Source organism: Mustela lutreola, chromosome X (genome assembly GCF_030435805.1).
Source record: "Mustela lutreola isolate mMusLut2 chromosome X, mMusLut2.pri, whole genome shotgun sequence".
In the NCBI taxonomy this organism is placed as follows: domain Eukaryota; kingdom Metazoa; phylum Chordata; class Mammalia; order Carnivora; family Mustelidae; genus Mustela; species Mustela lutreola.
This window is the reverse complement of record NC_081308.1, coordinates 101,134,068-101,154,885: the sequence shown is the minus strand read 5'-3', so window position 1 is coordinate 101,154,885 and position 20,818 is coordinate 101,134,068. Positions and strand designations below refer to the sequence as shown.

The 20,818-nt window shown below is 45.9% G+C and overlaps 1 long non-coding RNA gene across 1 annotated transcript in view; it reads left to right on the top strand.

Annotated features, from left to right (window-relative positions):
• The first annotated feature begins 2,311 nt into the window (after positions 1 to 2,311).
• Positions 2,312 to 20,818, top strand: part of LOC131821836 (uncharacterized) — a 364,023-nt gene continuing 345,516 nt past the window's right edge. The window contains exon 1 of the long non-coding RNA XR_009349993.1: positions 2,312 to 2,735. This is a non-coding gene — a long non-coding RNA (uncharacterized LOC131821836). The remainder of the gene's footprint in view (positions 2,736 to 20,818) is intronic.

Here is a 20,818-nt window from a genome sequence, read left to right as displayed (position 1 = left end):
ATCTGCAATTGTCGCCGGCCAGAAATGAACCCACAACAGGTGTTTACATTACAGACACTGTTCTTGGTATTTGAACTCTATCAGGGTCCAGAATAAAAACCCGTGCCTCTGGCCTTGTGGAGCTACATTCTAGAAGTGGGGCTGTATATCCTCCAACTTTCAAAGGCCCTTCCTGGGATGTTTTTAAAAGGCAAGGTCTTTGCAGGTGTCAGCATTTTAGGGACTAGGCCTTTGAAGTAAAATCCACTGTTAAAGTAGTATTGATGTCACCTGAGAGATGTTGGAAAAGCCATCTGGATGTTGGCTTGGGTGTGACACCTGGCTGGGGAATAGAGAATTGAATTTTAGTCCTTGGGTGACTTTATCTTGTTCCCCAAGCGCACCTTTGTTGGGCCCTAGTAATGAAACAAAACCCTGGTTGTCTGGCTCTGCTGCTCAGAGGGTTCCATTGCCTAGGTCGTTTGAACGTTGGAGGCTCTGCTTGGATCCCTCTAGCCTGTGAAGCAGTCCACCCTTCCGCCGTGTCTCAAAGTACGGTTCTCTGTATTGTGCACTTTCCTCTGTGTGGTTGTCATTTCTGGACCTTTTAAGTCTCAGTTATCTGCTGCGCCACTGCCTGACAGCTGACAGGTTCTTAAATGATCGTGGAGTGAGTGAATGAGCCAATGGAAGCCTCCATGATTATCTGGTCTATTAGGAAAGGGAGTGGTAGTTGTGACTGCAGCTCTCCTGAAATAAAGTGTCCTTTAAAAGAAGAAAAGGGGTAGACCCCACAGGGCAGTGGGCCTGGCCCTGGGTTTTGAGGTTCAACTCCTCCCATGGGGGAGTTGTGACAAAGATAGCAGAGTAGCCAGAGTTGACTGAAATAAGTTCCTAGGGCTGTTCTCTTGCTCCGTGTTTCTCCAACTTCTGCGGGCATTACAGGCACTGTACCTGGGCCGTTTGTTAAAAAGAGATTGGATCAAACCTCGGTTTTGATTTATTGCACATGGAGTGGGGTGGGGTTGGGGGTTGGCAAGAATTGGAATTTCTGAGAAACTACCAGGTAACGCGAATCACGCTGCTGGCCCGGGAACCTTGCTGGTGTAACCGACCAATAGTTAAGTCCCAGTTCTACCCCTTCCTGTGTGGTTCTGGACCTGTTTCTTCACTTTTCTGATCTGTACATTGGAATAATATTAGTACCTATCTCCTAGGATGGATGTACAGGCAAGATAATGTGTAGAAAAAAACTTAGCACAGCACTTGAATGTTGGGGTTCCCTCGGAGGGGTGGAGGCGACCGGACCAGCCGGAGGCCCCTTCCCGGGGCTGAGCGGGATGGCGAGTGTCGCGAACCCGGACGCACCAACGGACGACACCAGGCTCGGGGGATCTGTCGAAGCAGGATCTCACTTTATTGTGCGGGGGCACACCTTATATAGAGCAGCAGAAGGGAAGTGAGGACAGAGGGGGAAGAGCCAATAAGATCGGGGGAGAGGAGGAAGTGCCATAGGTTTCAGGAACCGAAACTGTGAAATTGGCGCCTTGTTGGCCGGAAGAGACGGCAAGCCGGCGCCATCTTTATTCTGGGCCGCACCCTGTGGAGGCACCTCTAGTTATGTGCCTTATATTTCCCCCTTTTGTTTTTGTAGGCATGACTTCTGTCTTAGGTTGCCAGTGACAAGACAACAGGCTTACCCGTCATTGAGGGTCATACAGCATAGGTATGTCCTCTGTCTTAGGTTGCTCTGTGTCTCTCATTGGTCTTACCCGTCACTGAATATCATGCTGCTACGGGGGGGGGCATCTCCTTTAAGGCCTGTCTTAGGTTGCCCCAACCGATATAGGGTCTTACCCGTCATTGGCCAATAAAGATTAATGATAGATTTCTTCATCATGGGTGGCCAGTCTCTGGTAATGTACTTGAACATTCATTAACTGAATGGCTTCCATCCTTTTTTGTATAAATCGGGTTAGCTTATTGATAAGGCAGGGGCCAAAGGAAACGACAAGGAGCAGAATAAAGAGGGGGCCCAGAAGAGGGAGGAAGTATGGGAGAAGGCCACCGAAGCCGGTCCCGAACGGACTGTTCCACATCTCGCGATGCCTCTTTTCCAGGTGGTCTTGTAGTTTTCTAATTTTATCTTGAACTATGCCCGATTTGTTGGCATAGAAGCAGCATTCCTCCTGCAAAAACAAGCAGATGCCTCCCTTTTCGGCAGTTATTACTGCAGAAAACATCGTCAATGCGTCTGAGATCTAGGTTAGAGGAATTATCAGCAAGGGGTGGCGCCCAAAGACAGGACGTATTAGGGGAGAGGGGGGAAATATATATGTTGGGTCGGGGCGGTAGAAGCTGACATGATGAGGGGAGTAGGGATAATGAGATATTGTTGACTAAAATGGCCTGGGCCAGAAGAGGCCCATTCTTAAGGCATAGCCAGCAGTTCTGGGCCAGAGAGGGGTTGGAGGAGTTTATGAGAGCGAAGACAGTGTTTAGAATACTTTCGGTTTCGGGGTCAAGCTATAGCACTCCCCGGTTCTCAGGTAAGATTAGGGGGTGATAGACAGGAGGTTCTTGGCTCTTGATCATAATTTCAATCCTGCGCGATACAATTGCATTGCGGGTTTGATCTTGGGGCCCGCCCCCATCAGATACTCCTATGGGCGCCACGGAGTTGAAGCAGACATCCTGCCCTGGGGTGCCATAACAAGGGGATGGCATCGAGTTGCTGCCGGCCCCCGTATCGCTGGGTGAGTTTGTCCCCCGCTTTGTGTACCAGTATGTTTTGTTATCAAAAGAGCATTGTTGGGCGGTGTCTGTAGCAAGCAGTGTGGAGTGAGGGATGGAATGTGGAGCATGGGCAAGGCCCAGGTTTTCCTTGTGATGTAGGGACGGTTCTGGGAGTATTCCAACAAACGTATGAATTTACGGCCCCAAGGCATTTATTTCCATCTAGAGATGTTAGTATAAGGGCAGCGAACTTACCTGAGCATGAGATTTTTGATCGGTTCCCTGTATTCCTCGGAGCAGGGCCTTGGCTTTACCTGGGTCGCCGAGTCCCGCAATAGTGACTTGTGCATGAGCCAGTAGGGTCAGGAGCATTGATAATATCATCTTTCGACTGTAGATCTGTGGGTCAGATAGGGAGAAAAGGTTCCTCAGAGTTGTGGGCTCTCTGGGTCTGGGTTATTGTTGTTTTCTGGGGCTGGGAGGTATTTGATGTCTCGTGCGGGCACCCAAATAGGCTTCTTTTCTTCCGGGGGGAATATGCATCCAAACCCTCTACCTGTAGTGAGGAGGGGGTCAGGTCCCCTCCAATACCCAGTCAGGGGGTCTTTCCATCTGACCGATATTGAGGTATAAGGGGTTATGGCGGACCAGTGTCTTTGGAACGCTGTCAAATGATCGTATTTTGAAAAATTTAAAATATTAAGGGTGAACAGTGCCCTTTTGAGTTGATCATGTGGGGGAAGGGATTCCCCCTTTTGTTTTTGTAATTGGTCTTTGAGGGTACGGTTTTGTCTTTCCACAATGGCTTGTCCTCGAGGGTTATAAGGAATGCCGGTGGAGTGGGAGATGTTCCATTCTGAGAGGAAGATTTTAAAGGTTGTGCTAGTAAAGCAAGGACCATTATCAGTTTTAATTTGTTTGGGGAGTCCTAGAGTGGCAAAACAATGTAAGAAATGGCATGTTTAGTCTTTTCGCCGGCATGGGCAGTTGCCCAGAAAGCATGTGAACATGTGTCAACGGACACGAAAACAAATTTAAGTTTACCAAAGGAGGGGTAATGGTTTACATCTGTTTGCCAGAGGTGATTGGGGTGTAGCCCCCTAGGATTGCACCCCAGCCCCTGGAGTGGGGGAACTTGTAGGAAAGGTTGGCAGGATTTGCAGGTTCGAATGATTTTTTTTGAGATTTTTAATGGGTACCTGGGGGAAGCGTTGATGGAGTCCCCTCCATTTGGTGTGTGTAAGTTTATGGAAGTGAGCAGCCTCTTCTACAGAGTAACATTGGGGAGTAGATGCAAGTTGGTCGGCCAAGGAGTTACCTTGGGATAGGAAACCCGGAAGTCCTTGGTGTCCCCTGAGATGTTGAACGTATATTTGGCTGGTTCTTTGTTTTAGGAGGGTTCGGGTTTGGATCATAAGTGGGGTGATGGGGTTAGAATCTAGTTTGATGTGAGCGTCGATTAGGTTGGGTAGGAGGTTTACCACATAGAGGCTGTCAGAAAATAAATTGAGGGGACCCTTAATGGTGGAAAGGGCTAGGACCACAGCATAAAGCTCTTTAAATTGTGCGGACCCCTGGACCAGGTGGATGAGAGATTTCTGAGGGGTAGGGGTTCTATCAGTATCAGAGTGAGGGGGGAAGATCACTACTGAAGCTCCTACTTTTCCTCCATCTGTAAAGGCTGTATGAAAGGATGGATCTGCTTGGGTGATGAATAGCATGGGGATCTTCCACTGCAGCTTACCGAAGGAATTCATCCATTTATAAGGCCCATAATGGCAATCTATATTTCCGAAGAATCCTTCTAAGGCTATGGCCACCCTAGCATTATTGCGTTGGAGCCATGTGAAGTCCTGAGTTCGGTAGGGAATAACAATGCTACTTGGATCCTGTCCAAATAAACGGAGCGAATTGTTTCTCCCTTTCGTGATGCAGTCAGCGAGTTGGTCAGTCGCCGCGTATACTCGCGGGGTGCCCCCCACTGAAAGGTGGATCCATTGAATGGGTTCTCCTTGTTGGGCTAATAGCGCTGTCATTAGGGATTCCCCAGGGAAAACATATAGAATTAAGGGCACGGAGAGAGTGAATCGCTTTAAGGTAGATTTATCAATGGCCCGTTGGACCTCATTGAGTGTTTGGATATGTTCTGTGTTTAGAATGATATCAGACGAAAGATTTGAGCCCTTGAGTAGGTCAAATAGAGGGGTGAGTTTCTCAGTAGAAATAGAGATCCATGGCCTCATCCAATTTATTTCACCAAGTAGTTTTTGTAACTGAGGTAGGGTGTACGAGGGTTGAATCTTTAATTGGGGTCTGATCGGGGACACTGTATCCAAGGAGAGTAAGGATCCAAGGATTTTAAAAGGGGGGATCCTTTGGATCTTTTCAGGGGCCACCTTGAAATTATGGTGGGCCAAAATAGAGAGGCACTTGGTAGTGAGGAGGTCAAGCTGAGAGCGGTCAGGCGCTCCTAGGATAATATCATCCATATAGATGTAAAATAGAATGTCTGGGTTTCTGAAAAATGATGTAAAAATCTGGGCTAATATGTTCTGGCAGATGGATGGGCTATTAGCCATCCCCTGGGGGAGGACCGTCCATTCAAACCTCTGATCGGGCCCGGAGAAATTAAGAGCGGGCAGGGAAAAGGCGAACTTTTCCATATCATCAGGGTGGAGGGGAATGGAGAAGAAACAATCCTTTATATCAATGGTGGTAATAAAATGGTTGGATGGAATGGCTGGAATCCATGGAAGTCCCCTTTGAGGGGTTCCAAAGGGGACCATTTTATTGTTGACCTGTCGCAGGTCCTGTAGTAATCTCCATGTACCATTGGGTTTTTTGATAACGAAAATGGGTGAGTTCCAAGGGCTAAGGGACTGGCGTATATGTCCTAGGTCCAGCTGTTGCTGCACTAAGATATGGAGTTGTTGTAGTTTGTGGGAAGGGAGAGGCCACTGCTCCACCCAAATGGGAGGTCCCTCTTTCCAGGTAATCTTAGGGACCTGGGGCAGGGCAGTGGCCTTTAGGATTGGGGGGACTGATACCTTTGCCTAATGCTCTCAAGATAGGGGTCCTCTCGGTAATTAGGATGGGAGTCCCTTCCTTCCTGGAACTGCTGTTGGTATTCTTCCTCATCTAGTACATCATCAAAGAAGGCCTTATGGTCAGTAGTAATGAAGGCCTCCGTTGCCCCTAGAATATCTTGACCAAGTAGGTTAGCGGTGAGGCCAGGGGCCACTAGGGGGTGAATCTGTCCTCTGTTGCCATCTGGATCTACCCAACATAACGGGTTAGCAGTCTCATAAGAGCTGGACTGGCCTCCTATCCCCAGTAGGGGAGGGCCGGGGACAAGTTTCCAAGAAGGGGGGACTTCCTCTTGCCTGAGGACAGTGCGTTCAGCACCTGTATCAATGAGGCATTTAAAGGACTTGTCTCCGATGGTAAGACGCATTTTGGGGCGGAGGCCTGGGACCAAAGGAACTGTCCAATGAGCCTTGACAGGTGTTTTCCCCTTGTTTAATGGGGCTGGGGATTGCCCTGATTGGAGTTTAAAGGTTTGCCTTGGATATCAAACTTAGATCTACAATCCTTGGCCCAATGGAACCTCTTCCTACATTTAGGACATGGTGTTCGGGGCGTATCAACAGGTTGTGGGGAGCTTGGTTTGCGCCCTAGGGGGCAGTTTCTCTTAAAATGCCCCTCTTGGGCGCCTGGGTGGCTCAGTGGGTTAAGCCGCTGCCTTCGGCTCAGGTCATGATCTCAGGGTCCTGGGATCGAGTCCCGCATCGGGCTCTCTGCTCAGCAGGGAGCCTGCTTCCTCCTCTCTCTGCCTGCCTCTCTGCTTACTTGTGATTTCTCTCTGTCAAATAAATAAATAAAATCTTTAAAAAAAAAAAAAAAATAAAATGCCCCTCTTGCCCACAGCCAAAGCACAGGCGGGGAAGGTTGGCCTGGTGGGGCTGCAATGATGCCTGCTGCATTACACACACTAGCGTCTCAAGGCTGTCCTGTTGATGCTCTCTTAAGGCTGCCGCCATAGCTCGCGCCTGATGCGATGTGGACCCAATGTCTTTTGTAGCAATAACCCAGCGGTCCATAGATCTTTCTTTTAGGCCAGCACAGGCCATCTTATAATCTCGGGTCATTCCTTCCTATACTGCCATTCTGACGAAATGGTCTCTGAGATCCCCAGGGGGCATCTTTTTCTTAACGGATTTCTCCACCCCATCAATGAAAGAGGGCAAATCTTCGTTAGTTTTTTGGTGTAACCCTGCTATTGGTGACTCAGAAGGCCCCTCCTCAAGTTTGCTCCAAGCCGCGAGCCCAGCGGCTCGGATTTGGTCCTGGTAAGGGGGGAGGTGGCTGCCTGTTGGGTTCCGGAGGCATACTGGCCATCAGTCCCAGCAAGCATTCCCATAGTTATAGGGATGGCTGGATTGGCTCGGGCATTTCTTTCTGCAATCTGCTGACATTCCTCTTTATATAAGGCTGTCCACTTTATATATAGGGCCCCTGGAAGAACGGCCCTAGCTAAATGACCGCCAGTCAGCCGCCGTACATGGGGAATGGGCCAGACCTCGGAGGATAGTTTCTGTCCAGGGGGCGTTGGGCCCATCCTCCAACACTGCCTTTTTGAGCTCCTTAAGGTCCCCAGGCTCCCATGGGTACCATGGAGCTGGACGGTTGCCTCCTGGGTTAACATTAACAGGGAAGAGAGAACAACTGGAGGGCTCAGGGGAGGTATGCTCTGGAGGGGGGGGGCAATAAGGAGGCGGAGGAGTGGGCGCTGACGGTTGAATAAAGGGGTTAGTGGAAGGGGGGCGCGCAGGGGGGCCCTCAGCCAGAGATCTGGGTTGGAGGTCTGGGGGCCAAGGAGCCGCGTCAAAGGGGTCTAGCGAGGGGTAGAACCTCTTTGGTTTAACAGGGGGGTCGTTTTTAGAAGAGGACTGCCCCATAACTTATGGGGGTACACTCACCCGTTGACCGATTGGCCCGTCAGCGAGAAGAGCGAGGTTCCTCACACGGGGCACCAGTTGTTGGGGTTCCCTCGGAGGGGTGGAGGCGACCGGACCAGCCGGAGGCCCCTTCCCGGGGCTGAGCGGGATGGCGAGTGTCGCGAACCCGGACGCACCAACGGACGACACCAGGCTCGGGGGATCTGTCGAAGCAGGATCTCACTTTATTGTGCGGGGGCACACCTTATATAGAGCAGCAGAAGGGAAGTGAGGACAGAGGGGGAAGAGCCAATAAGATCGGGCGAGAGGAGGAAGTGCCATAGGTTTCAGGAACCGAAACTGTGAAATTGGCGCCTTGTTGGCCGGAAGAGACGGCAAGCCAGTGCCATCTTTATTCTGGGCCGCACCCTTTGGAGGCACCTCTAGTTATGTGCCTTATACTTGAAACTGAAGAAACGTTGAGTAAATGTTAAGTAGGTTTCTCACTGCTTTGCATCTCAGTAGCTTGATATAAAATAGACCCCTACGGAAAAGTTTGAATGGGGAAGCTGGTGGTAGTTGGGGCCTAGAAAAGGTGGCAGAACATTGAGTTTAAAAAAAAATTGAAAATCTTTAATCTTTGGGGCACCTGGGGGGATCGGTTGAGAGTCTTGATCTCATGGTTGTGAGTTCTAGCTCTGTGCTATAAAAAACGGAAGAAAAAACCCAAACCAAAAACAAACTTTGACCTTGAATATTCAACTTTGGGTTTAGGCAGATGCCTGGATACTGCTGCAGGTGTGATGTTGATGTTCGAACAGCACAAATCGTTTGCCGGTATTTTTCTGACCCCAGATAGGTCTTGACAGGTGTTCAGTGGATTGGAATATGCCAGAGAACCAAAGGCCAAGAGTTGGTGGGGTTGTTGCAGTTTGGGCATGAGACCTACACACCTACTATCCAGTGTCCTTAGTTTAACATTCCAAGTGATCCCTAGGCCAGTGACCAAGCCAAATCCATTGTTTTAGAATATTCCTGTGGTTCTGTTTAAAATCCACAGTCAGCAGATAGGCTCAAGGGCATGTTTGAAATGAGAAATTTTTCTTATTTATTTATTTTTATTTTTTTAAAAAGATTTTATTTATTTATTTGACAGAGATCACAAGTAGGCAGAGAGGCAGGCAGAGAGAGAAGGGAAGAAGCAGGCTCCTTGCCAAGCAGAGAGCCCTGTGAGGGGCTCGATCCCAGAACCCTGAGATCATGGCCTGAGCCGAAGGCAGAGGCTTTAACCCACTGAGCCACCCAGGTACCCCAAATTTTTCTTATTTATTTATTTTTTTCTAAAGATTTTATTTATTTGACAGAGAGAGATCACAAGTAGGCAGAGAGGCAGGCAGAGAGAGAAGAGGAAGCCGACTCCCTGCTGAACAGAGAGCCCGATGTGGGACTCGATCCCAGGACCCTGAGATCATGACCTGAGCTGAAGGCAGCGGCTTAACCCACTGAGCCACCCAGGCGCCCCTCTTATTTTTTTTTAAAGGACTTTTTTATTAACTTGATAAAGCTGAGCAGGGAGCCTGATGTGGGGCTTCATCCCAGGACCCTGGGATCATGACCCGACTGAGCCACCCAGGTGCCCCCTCTTTTTGTGCATGCACATGCTTGGTGTTTTTCAAAGTGTAATCCATAGACCTTTTGTATCCACCTGTGGTGCTTGGTGAAAATAGGAGAGCCCTGACTTAGACTTAAATGAAGTCGAACCCCTAGAAGTGAGATCCGAAAAATCTACATTTTCAGAAAAACCTCCCACTCTTCTGGTACACACTAAACCTCGAGAAACACCACCACAAAAGCCTGTCCCTCCTATATGAGGTCAAGGACTGTTCTATAGTTCAATTGTATTTAATCATTAGAGGGGTTCATAATATCAACTCCAGGATCCCTCTTAGCTCTGTAAAGCTCATTCCAGAGCACCTGGGTGGCTCATTGGGTCAGAGCCTCTGCCTTCGGGTCAGATCATGGTCTTGGGGTTCTGGGATCAAGCCCCACATGGGGCTCTCTGCTCAGTGGGGACCCTGCCCCCCCCCCCACCTGCCTCTCTGCCTACTTGTGATCTCTCTCTCTCTCTCAAATAGATAAAATCTAATAAATAAATAAAATAAAATCAAAATAATAAAATCTTAAAAAAAAAAAAAAAAGAAAACAAAAACCAGCCTCATTCCAGCTAGGAGCTGCCTTATGCCATCTACCTGATACTCCTGGATATGATCAAGAGCAGCTAGGAATGGCATGCAATTCAACAATAGTTGATGAATAATTATCACTAGAGTTAAGTGGATGATAGAAAATGGGAAAACAATATGATTCCTGATTTCAGGTGACTCCTACTATGATCACCTGGCTTGGTCAGGAGCCCTCACTGCTCTGTCTTCTTGCAAAATTGAATACGTGCTCCTGGAGTCTCGTTCCAGGGTTACAACAAATCCCCCTGTTCCACTCCACTGTCTCTCTGTTTCATAGTCCATAGCTGGTCATCACAGACCTACTTTATTCATGGGAAGAGACAGGAATTGTTAAGATTCAAATCAGTCTGGACCAGTGCCCAGCCAATAGAAGAGAAGAATAGCCATGACAAGGCAGTTTCAAGTCCGCACTCAGTGTCTGTGCATAGCTCTGTGCTGCTGGCCAACTCTGCAGGGCTGAGAGCTGCTCCCTACCCTGCCTGTCTAACTTGGCCTGGCTAAAGCCCTCTGATCTCTGTTGGACTTTCACTTGGCACCTTAGTTTACTAAGTCCTGTTTCTGCTCCTGCCCTGGTTACCGACGCTCAACCAGAATCCTTTATTGCATCTGCCACTTTCTCGCCATCTCTGCTTATCCACAAAGGGTAAGTGACTAAAGAAATGTGTAAAGAAAGCACTAGAGTCCTCTTTGTGCCTCTTAGGTCTATAAATATTCACACACACTGTGCTGCCTGGCACTGTGTGATGACCTGCTCTTGCGGTATCAGCGTTGGTCGCCCATGTGCTCTACCATTTAATGCAGCCTTTCGAAGAGCATGTGGAAGAATAAACACTAATATTTGTGTCTTGAAGGAAAATCGGGTACCTGGGTGACTCAGCCAGTTAGGCATCTGCCTTCTGCTCGAGTCATGATCCTGGAGTCCTGGGATCAAGCCCTGTGTCGCTGGGCTCCCCAATCAGCAGGGAGCATGCTTCTCTCTCTCCCACTGTCCCTCCCCCTGTTCATGTTCTCTCTCTATCTCATAAATAAATAAAATAAAAAGAATTAGCAGGTCTTTTAATGAGGGCTTCCTTTATCTATAACTTGACGCAAGATGATAAGACGGTAGGGCTTGATTTTTGCTGTCTGCATGCTAAAACTTTGTCTTAGTCCCCATTAAGAAGGGGAATAAAGAAAGCCCATTTACAGTCTGCAACTTAACCTGGGTTGTGAGAGGCCCAGATGGGATTTAAACTGAGGTCTATCCGATGTTCTGCTAGATTGTGGAAACACCAATATTTTCATTCTCTCATGGCCGCAAATGGTCTCCAAGGAGAAGCCTCTTCATAACAATTATTTAGGGCAATAGCAATATATTTGGAATCTCATCTGATGAATTTGTCTATCCTTGTTTATGAGTGTAAGTTGTGTTTGGTCTTTAATTGGGATGATCTGTGTTTATATACTTCTGTTTTTGCATATTTTCTGCCATTTCTAAAACAAGCACGCTTTTAGCTCTGATTAAAGAGAACAGGAAATCAATCTTCTATGCTGTTGTTTTTATTTTTTTACTGTTAATGTTTGAATTGCATTTATTACATTTGTCTATCACTGTATGCTGTCTGGTGATGTGATGTCAAATCGGCCCTGTGCCAGTATACTGGTTTGGAATGTGCTGTCCTCGTTGGGGGTGGGTGGCAGTACAGTGGGATTCTGGCTGTGCCAGGGTGGGGGTGCTCTGATAAGGGTTTGGAGAGCCATGGTAGTTCTGATGAAGCTTTGTGAAAAGATCTGCCCATACATTTAGTGCGAGCAGACCTCTGATCTCAATATGCAGATCTTAATTTCTAGAGATGAACTTCTAAAAGGAGTCCGTTAAGATGAATTAACCAAGGGGAATCCTTTTTCATGTAAGTGAGTGCATTTAACACTTTAGGGATCTGTCTGGTGCCGAGACCAAGAGCAGGAGTTTGGAATGAGATTGGGAGGCAAAGACAGCAACTTCAAAGACAGCAAAAAGACCTGAACTTGGAAGCCTGAATTTTAACTGAAAATAATCCTGTCCAGTTTGGTTCAACCAGTGAAATCCTAACTGGGATAAAAATAAATCTGAATCTATGCAAACATTTGAGTTGAAGTACGAGTGTTTAAAAAAAAAAAAAAAGGGCCTGGTTATTGAGGACCTCCTATGTGACTGTCCCAGTACATACCTTTTGCTGATTTTCACCCCCCCCCCCCCCGACCAAAGCATATTCTTACCCATTTTATAAATGGGGAGACTCAGGTTCTGGAAGGTGCAATAACTTGCCTAACACTGTACAGATAACAAGTGGCAGGCTTCGAATCCAGCTTGGCCTAACTCTTCAACATGTCCTCTTCCCAAATGTCTTCACTGGCTTGGGCTGTCTTAATAATACCACAGAGCGGGTGGCTTAAACAACTGAAATTCTTCTTAACAGTTCTCAAGGCCAGAAGTCCAAGATCAAAGTGTTGGCAGGTTTGGTTTCTCCCGAGGTCTCTGTCCTTGGCCTGCAGATGGTCAGCTTCTTAGGCACACACATCCCTGGTGTCTTTCCCCTCTTACAAAGACACTAGTCAGAGTGAATTAGATCTCCACCCTTATGTCTTTCAATTGTAGTTACCTCTTTAAAGGCCCTGTCTCCACATACAGTCGCATTGGGCATTAAGGCTTCGGCATATGAATTTTGACGGGAAGACACAATTCCACCTGTAATAATAAACCTACCAGACTATCCCTTAGATGCCATCCCAGGGGGATTGGAGATGGGACTAGTAATAAAACAAGATAATGTGGGGCCCACTCTGGTCCCATGACTGAGTGTAACAGAAAGAATGCTCTTTACACTGACGACATTTTAAGAATTCTTAAAGAATGATGAGAAAACCAAGCGGCTTTGTCCTTAGCTGACATTATAAAGCCTGCCAGAAGTCTGTCAAGAGGATGATTGGGAAGGCAGAAGGTCAGTTAATGACTTGTCAATTAAGGTTTGAAAAGAAATCTGTCTTTGAGAGGTTTGGTTTAAGTTAATGCAAAAATCATTAACAGAAAAGACTTTATGTTTTCGGATTTGCTCTAATGGGTATTTCTTAACTCCAATTTCATGTACTAGTTACTTAGAGTGTGGTTTTGGCCTATAAATAAGTAGCTTAGATTTTTATTTAGTTTCTGACCTAAACTCTCTCAGTCTCCTACTTATTCCTTGGTTGACAGGCAGTTAGTTCAGGTACAGCTGGCAAATATTAGGATCTTTCCAGCATGTGGAGCGAAAGTTTGAGGTTGAGGTAAGATCCCTATGCAAGACCTTTAGAACTTATGTAAAAATCATCTCTTCTGGACGATAGTAATGGAAGTTGAATGACAAATGCCTTTGTGGTAGGCTTTAAATGACCCTGAAATTGTAGCCCCTTTGCTTACGCTTGGGCTCAGTTCTGGGGTCCTACTATTGGCAAGCTGTTTCAGGACCGCCTTTCTCTGGGGTAGAATATAAAGGCCCACCACATGTATACTACATTTTTTACTTTCCCCAAACTGCTAGGCTTGTCCACTCTGTCACAGAAGGAAATTAGGTTTGTCTGACATTGAATTCTTCATTGTCCGTTTGTAATAGAGGGCCCCGTGTACCTCAAAGACTTTGTCATCTGATTTTTCCCTTTTTTTGGTTCCAGGATTTTTCTAGGTATGAAAGATAACAAGTTTCTAATTTCTGACCATTGTTTCTTCCATTCATTCTTTCTCATTTATCAGACTTCTCTTAGTTTTCCATGAGCAGGATTCATCTGCAGCAAAACCGGAAGTGAGCCAGGCTGATCATGACACTTTCCCACTCTCTACTCTACCCCCTCCTGGTAGAATTCTTTCTCTTCATCCGGAATTGAAACTGTGACTCCACCCATAAATAGTCTTGCCTATAGTCAAGACTAAAGTTACATGGTCTTGCCTAGAAAGCAGTCAGTTTTGCTTCCCACCCACCTCTAGGCTTAACTGGGATCCTAGAATAGTGAAATATCAGGTTTGGGAAGGGACGTTAGAGACTCTAGCTTATCCATCTAATGGGAGAGAGCACAGAATAATGGGGAAGTGGGGGAAGAAACCTGTGCTTTGGAGTCAGAAGGGGCTGGGTCGGAAGCCCACACTTGATGGGTGACCTTGGGAAAAATGAAGGCCTTTATGGGTTTTAGTTTTCACTTCTGCAAGATGAGGATGTTAATGTTCTCTAATGTGGGCTGTTGTGATTGGTTTGGAGATCATGAGTATCTATGGTACTGGGAATAATGCCAGGCCCATTGTATGTGTTCAGCAAATGGTAGCTGCCATTATTACTAGCTTCCTCCTTAGGTTTCAGAGGAGGAAACTGAAAAGTGGAGGTTAAAGGAGTTCCTCAAGGTAATTGAGCATTTTATGTCAGAACAGGGACTAGAACCCAGGTCCCTGACTCCTGGGCCTACACACACACACACCATGCACTGCTCTGTCACCTGTCACATATGGTAGACGACGGCTTTTTATAAAGAAAATACCAAATTGACGTATCAGTTAAAATCTTCAGTTTAGTAATTGGAATGTGTGGATTAACTGTCCTTCCTCTTGTGCTCTAAAAAGGGTTGGTGCAGGACCAGTTTATGAGACTAACTGGAGTCTCCTGGAAAACACCTTCTAGAAAGAGAATGACAGTGCTGAGTGGGTATTGAACTTGTTTTGTTTTTTTTTTTCTTTTTAAGTTTTTATTTATTTGTGTGATCTATACCCCACATGGGGCTTAAACTCAGGCCCCCAAGATCAAGAGTCATATGCTCTACCCACTGAGCCAGCCAGGTGCCCCTGGACTTATTTATTTGACAGAGAGACAGTGAGAGGGGCAATGCAAGCAGGGGGAGTGGAGAGAGAGAAGCAGGTTTCCTGCTGAGCAGGGAGCTTGACTGCAGGCCTGATCCCAGGACCCTGGGATTATGACCTGAGCCAAAGGCAGATGCTCAGAGACTGAACCACCCCCTCCTCCCACCACTTGTTTTAAAGAAAGAACTATTAGTATTTTTATGAAGTGACAAAAATCACCATTTGAAGTTGAATAACTTGTAGCTCTTTGATTCTAAATATCTTTGATATCTCCTGTCTATAAGTATTTACTTCATTTGATAGTAAAGGGAATTGAGGTCTGCAGAGGTGAGGGACTTGCCCAGTAAGCTGGCACATGGCCAAATCCTAATTAGAACCAAGTTCAGAATCAGTTCAGAGTACTTTGTGTCCCACAGTAATTTCCCAGATTAAGCCCCTCCCTTTTTTACTTGGTGTTGTACATTATGTAGGTTTGGACAAATCTATAAGGACATATATCCATTTTAATAATGTTATGGAGTATATCCACTACCCTAAAAATCCGCTGTTCTCTGCCTGTTAATTTCTCCCCATGGCAACCACTGATCTTTTATTATCTCCATAGTTTTGCCTTTTCCAGAATTTCATATAGTTGGAATCAATCATACAGCATGCGGGCTTTTCAGATTGGCTTCTTTCGCTTAGTAATATGCATTTAAGCTGCTTTCATATCTTTGTGTGACTTGATAGCCATTTCTTTTGAGCGCTGAATAATATTCCGTTGTCTGGATGTACCATGGTTTATCCATTCATCTCCTAAAGGATGCGTTTTTTGCTTCCAAGTTTTGGCAATTCCGAATAATGCTGCTATAAATAAGCTTCCACGTGCAGGTGTTTGTGTGGCTGTAAGTTTTCAACCCCTTTGGGTCAATACCAAGGAACACAATTGCTGGGTGGTGCTGTATGTTTCATAAGTAACCACCAAACTGTCTTCCAAAGTGGCCTTTTCAGATGTCAAATTCTTGAATAATAATGTAGAGACAGGATGGTCTCTGGACAGTATTTGAGACAATGTTATTTAGATATCTTTATGGCTAGCAAATGGCACCATCAACTTGATCTATGTATTATATCTATATATAAAAATACTGATTCTGCAGGGTTTTGAATATAGCTGGCTGGTCGCCCGGACTCCTTCCTCTACATGCCACTCTGGCTGGCTGTCCTGCAGATTGAAGTCCCTGTTTTGGCCTTCCCGCTCTGCTGCTTGGTCTAGCTTTCAGCCCACAAGGTTTAGATTTCCCCTAACCCTTAAGTTCCTATAGTTGGTCCTATTTGGTGTAGGACACTGAAACTCCTCAAGGGTCTTTTCCCCATCTGTCTGGTTTTCCTTTGTGCTCCGTTCCTGATTGACCCTAAGCTTGTGCCCTGGGATCTGTATCCTGTGCTTCCTACCAATAGTATGGGGGAAGTGACGGGTGATTTCTAGGACTTTCTCCTGTCACCGTATGGTAGCTAATCCTGTTATCCTGATAAGAGTTCCTAGAAACTGTCAGAGGAACTTGATGGTATCCCAGGGCTGGGCTGACAACAGCAGAAGTATGCTGAGGGTTATAATAGAAAACATATGTTTCACTGTAGCAATCCAAGGCTTGTTGTAACTGAAAGACTGCCTGGGAGAAGTGCTAGTAGAATCTTTCCGGGTAGGTTTACAAATGACTTCATTATTGCTCCAGGGAAGCCCAATCAAAAACACCCGTAGCAGCCCTTGCTTAAGCTGAGCGGGCTCCCACAATATTTCATAATCAGACTCTTAGAAGTAGTAAATCTTTGAGTTAAAATTACACATCATTAATATGACAAAAAGTGGTATTGTGAAACCTGTTGCCTTGGCATCTTTTCTTCCTGGCAGCTGGAGGTGAGGGCTAACTGGGAGGGACTGCGGGGTCAGCCTCTACTATGTGACCTTGGGCTGGAAGAAGGTGGAGATGGGAAGGAGTAGAAGTTAAAAGAAAGGTCTGGTGAACTTCTTGTTTCCATCTATATGTAAATCATTTTACATTATGCAAATTATTTCTCTGAAATTCAATTAGACTCCCAAGAGTAAACAATTTCCACTCCCACTACTGTACTTTCTGCCTGCTCACCAAGTTTTCTTAGTCGTAAAAGGAAGCGAGCTGTTGTACTCCATGTCCTTATGGAGAACAGGAATGGGACAAACAGCAGATAGTTGCAGACAACCATGTCTTGAATTGCTGCTCATGCAGCTAGGGAGACCTGAACAACCTTGACAGAAACTCCTGAGAAGCTGAAACTCCCAGTGAGCCACCCTCACACTGAGCCATGGTAATCCCCCATCACCCACTTCCCCTAGCCCCTGGCATACAGATCACTAGGCATACGGCTTTCTCTGGATTCCACTCTCTTAGTGGTTTTATGGACCCGTATTTCAGGTATGAGGACTAGGACTACAGATACTTCCCAAACCAAAGGCCAGTGGTCCTCTCTTTTCTCCTGCCCTGGTACATACATGCATGGGCACACACTGTAGCACTCCTGGAATTTACTACCTGAAAGTTTCTCTTCACCTGCACCTGCTTCACTTAGTTTGGGTGTGATCCTGGAGAGTTGGAGCCAAGAATTGATCACCCATCCACCCACCCAGCCAATCATCCACTGACTCATTCAACAAATATTTGAGGGCTTATAGTTTGCCAGGCACTTCGTTTGGCACTGAAGGAGGATATAAAGATGTATTAGATGCTACAAAGAAATAAAAAGTAATATGAGACTGTAGGATACAGGGACCTAATACTCCCCAAATTTCAGGTTTTACCTCTCTTATTGCCCAGGCTCTGAGGTTCTTCTGTCCTTCTGTTACCTCCCTAGTCCCCAAGAGGCAGCCACCAGTATCCCAGAACCAAAGACAGCTGTGCAGATGGTGAGCACAGGATCTGTCTACTTCAGCAAGGGGGAACCATTTAGATCTGTTCTTTTAGGACCAGCAAACCAGAATGCTTGGTGTATTATGGGAAGTAACTTTAGAGGATGGAGAATTATCTCATTTTGGGGAAGGAGCATTTCTTTAGGGGCTGCTAGGAAGAAAACATTTATATTTTGTTAGAGCCCTCATATCTTGCCTCTGGATAATTCAAAGAACTTTGATTTTTAAAGATAAGAAAAGTAGGGAGGTCAGGAAAGGAAAAGACGAAACAGTGGCCTTTCTACTAGGCATTAAAGTATCCTGAAAGTCTTTTTTTTATTAAGGTATTTATTTATTAGAGATCACAAGTAGGCAGAGAGGCAGGTAGAGAGTGGGGGGAAGCAGGCTCCCCGCTGAGCAGAGAGCCTGATGTGGGGCTCTATCCCAGGACCCTGAGATCACGACCTGAGCTGAAGGCAGGGGCTTAACCCACTGAGCCGCCCAGGTGCCCAGTCCTAAAAGTCTTTTTATTCAGCCTGTCACTAGATGCCATGTGCTGATCCTCTGTAAAGTCAAGTCCTTCTCTTGGGAGTCCCACCAGTCCAATAGGCATGCATTGGTCAAGAGACAGATGAGTTATTAGTCTCAACTTGATTGGGAAGAATAGAGGGATAAGAGCTTCATCTTTTGGACTCCCTTTCAGCTCACTGACCAACAGATTTCTAGGACCTTTTAAGTTGCCAGATGTACTGAACCCGGGTAAGATGCTATGTTCAGGAAAGAAGAAATTTTGGAGTGATAAGAGACAGCATTGACCTTGGGCAAATGGAGAAGGGATTTCTTCCATGGTATGCTTGGAGGGCTTTCCCCTTGCAAAAAGAGTGTTTTACCAGCCTGCAGTAGGAGTCTGCTATTCTGGAAGCCAACCAAATTACTGAAAGTCAATTCATTCAGAGTCTATTTATTGAAAACTATCTTGTTGAATGATTAATTGGCCAAGTCACCAACTGATGAGTGTTTTGAAGTTTTGCTGTCCTTTTCTTAGCCATCTGACAGCCAATAGGGGTGAATGAAAGGAGTGAAGTGGGAGCAATAGGGAGATTCTGTCCCTTTAAGATAGTAGCGTACCTCTGCTTCCTCTGAAATTGTTTATTTTTTTTAATGATCTCATTTTTAATTTTATTTAGTTTTATTTATTTATTTTTGAGAGGGAAGGCAAGTGGGGTGAGGGGGAGAGGGAGAGAGAATCCTTAAGCAGACTCCACGCTGAGCAGGGAGCCCGACGTGGGGCCTGATCCCAAGACCTTGAGATCATGACCTGAGCCAAAGGCAGATGCTTAACCGACTGAGCCATCCAAGTGCCCTTCATTCTTTATTTTTTTAGATAATCTCTACATAAAACATGGGGGGGCTCAAACTCACAACTCCGAGATCAAGAGTTACATGCTCTACCGACTGAGCCAGCCAGGTGTCCTGAAATTAATTACTAATTCAGCAAAGACTTGTTTCCATTAACAACTTAACGTTTAAAAAAAAAATTGTGCTCTATGGGATCTGTATTAGCCAAAAGGCTATGCTCTGCTATAGTAACCTCAAAAATCTCAGAATCTATTTCTCACATATGGTGGATACTAGTGCAACTTGTGGAGTTTCCGAGAAAGCATAGATCTTCAGGGACCCAAACTGTTGGAGGATGAACTCAGGCTGATAGTGTAGCTGCAAGATGGTAGAGTCTGTATTTGGAACATGTTCCAAAGTTAGGGAAGAAACTGGAGAGTCTCTGAAGGCTTTAGATTCTTACAGGTAGGAAGCGATACATATAATTTGCTTCTATGTTTGATTAGCCAGAACCAATCACCTAATCCTACCTAACTGCAGACATGCTAGGTCTTGTACTGAAAGAACAGGCTTTGGTGACCACCAAGAATATCAACACATGGACATAATCATTTTGGATACATTTTTGAAATTTTAGGGATACTGAGTTTTGTAACTGTTGTTTTCCTGCATCTGGAGATGGGTGATGAGTGAGGGTTGGAAGGGGAGGCTGTGTGCCTCGGCAGAGGCTTGGGTGTCCTTTTCTGCCCTCGGAGGTGGAGCAGGCAAGATTGACTGTTGTGACCTTGGTACCCTCCCCACCCCCAACTGGGACATATGCATATATATATGCACATGCTCAGTGGGGGCAGGCAGGAGGGGAGAAGGACGGGGGTGGGGGTGGGGACAGTGGCAACTAATGGGTTTTGATAAATCGATTATGTTGTAAGACTAACTTAAGAGAATTGGCTTTGGGTGATTTGTTTTTCTGTCAACCTAAAGGCTGACATTCTAGCTTACTGTTTCTTCATTTCATTTTAAACTTGTATTTTTTTTCTGCTTTGAGTTCTGATCAACAAATACAGTTCTAATATGAAATGTAGAACATGGCAATCTGATATATGTGTAATTGTGACAGGATTCCTACCACCAAGTTAATCGCATGTTTTTTTAGAATTTGAGCCCGACTTTGCAATGAGAAAGAACAGATAATTTTATCAGCCAGCTGATGACAGGCTGTAGTTTGGAAGGTGTTCAGGAAGCTGGTACAAGGGCAGCCAGTATTAGGAAGGTTTTAGTTCTGGCTGGTGGGGGTGGGGTGGTGGCCGGAGCAGTGGGGGCTGGGCTACACTTCTAGAAGGAGGGCACAGTTTTGTTGATTGTTCTTCCTGGATCCAGGACCTGGTCTACGGGGACAAATTTTGAAAGTCCAAGGCCTTTGGACTTGGCCTTCTCTTTTTGTTACTTTTTAGGACTGCTGCTTTATATTGGAAGCTACAAACATATTTTCTGTGTTGGTTACCAATGATTGAAGTTGATAGTTCCTTTTTATGTTAAGCAGAAAGCATTTCTTTTTTTTAAGATTTTATTTATTTATTTGACAAACAGATCACAAGCAGGCTGAGAGACAGGCAGAGAGAGAGAGATGGAAGCAGGCTCCCCACTGAGCAGAGAGCCTGATGCGGGGCTCGATCCCAGGACCCTGGGATCATGAACTGAGCCGAAGGCAGAGGCTTTAACCCACTGAGTCACCCAGGCACCCCCAGAAAGCACTTCTGAATAACAAAAGGTTTTCTCTTTCAAGATTTTATTTTTAGAGTCGGGCTTGAACTCATAACTCCCTAGACCAAGGGTCACATGCTCTGCTGAT